Source organism: Parasteatoda tepidariorum, chromosome 12 (assembly GCF_982258835.1).
Source record: "Parasteatoda tepidariorum strain Cologne lab strain chromosome 12, Ptep-v5.0, whole genome shotgun sequence".
In the NCBI taxonomy this organism is placed as follows: Eukaryota; Metazoa; Arthropoda; class Arachnida; order Araneae; family Theridiidae; genus Parasteatoda; species Parasteatoda tepidariorum.
Genome location: NC_141766.1, coordinates 31,381,359 through 31,382,618, shown reverse-complemented (window position 1 = coordinate 31,382,618; position 1,260 = coordinate 31,381,359).

Sequence of the window (1,260 nt, the reverse complement as noted above, 5' to 3'; positions counted from 1 at the left end):
GTTTCCATTCTTAAAAAGATATGTCCATTTAACGCATATTTTGAGCTGTTTCGGTTTTTTTAAACAAGCCTTTTGATCTGTGTCCATTTTCTTAAACACGCATTTTGAGCTATGTACATTTTCTTAAAAAAGCTTCGTCCATTATTTTTAACGTACATTTTGAGCAGTTTCCATTTCCTTAAAAATATATGTCCATTAGTATTAACGCATATTTTGAGCTGTTTCCGTTTTTATAAACACGCCTTTTGATTTGTGTCCATTTTCTTAAAAACGCATTTTGAGTTATGACCAACATTAAAAGCACACCGACGTCATTTTGAAGAATCATATTTCGTGTTCGCAAAATTCAATGCTTTTCGTAAAAAATTCCTTCTATATCTTATATTCGAAAGCTCTCTCGGAATTGCCAATGACTCTTGTTGGTTCAAGGTCTTTAATTTTCTTCTCTTTCACATGATAAAATGCAAATAGGACCTTGCAATGCGTGTCAAAGTAATAAATAAAACTAATTTAGGTGACACTGGCACTCTTCATTTTACCCCAACTGCAGCGTGCTCACTTTACCACGAACGGTATTTTTGATTGTATTGCACCATACATAGTAAACAATTAACATTTAGTTGATAACAAGCGTGAAACATCAGACCTTGAACTCCACCTGATTTAATCCCTGAGTAACACTTTGGACATCCAATTACACGATCTGTCATCGATGCTTTATCTAATTTCTTTAGAATTTGTTGAATTGAATGGCACTTACTTTTTTTTCGCAATTTAGGGTAGCCCGAAACAATCCTTTGTTTTTTCTTACATGCCAGAAGTTAGGGGTCACAATTCGCAAAAATTGCCATCAGACTTTTCTTTTTTTCGACTACTTTGGTATTGTTTCAAAATGAGTTAGATTTTTCCCCCCTCCGGTGAGGTAAGCATCAGCTCCTAGGTCAAAAATTTGACCTGAAGTAAGGTGTGTTTGTGGTTTTTTCCAAGATATATCAGCAACAACGCTCTGTATTAAAAAAGCGTATAAAAGTTGTAGATCGGTAAATTTCGCATTAAATGAGTAGGGGAGAGTGGGGTCAATTGTAACATTTTTTACTTAACTATTTTTAACTAACAAAAAATCCAATATATTATTAGTATTAATTGACAGACGAGTAAAGTAGACTCTCCTCTAGTAGAAAAAAAAAAAATACCTTATTTTAAATGTTGTTATATTAGTTATTAACAATTTTTGACAGTCGTGCACTTGTTACAATTGTC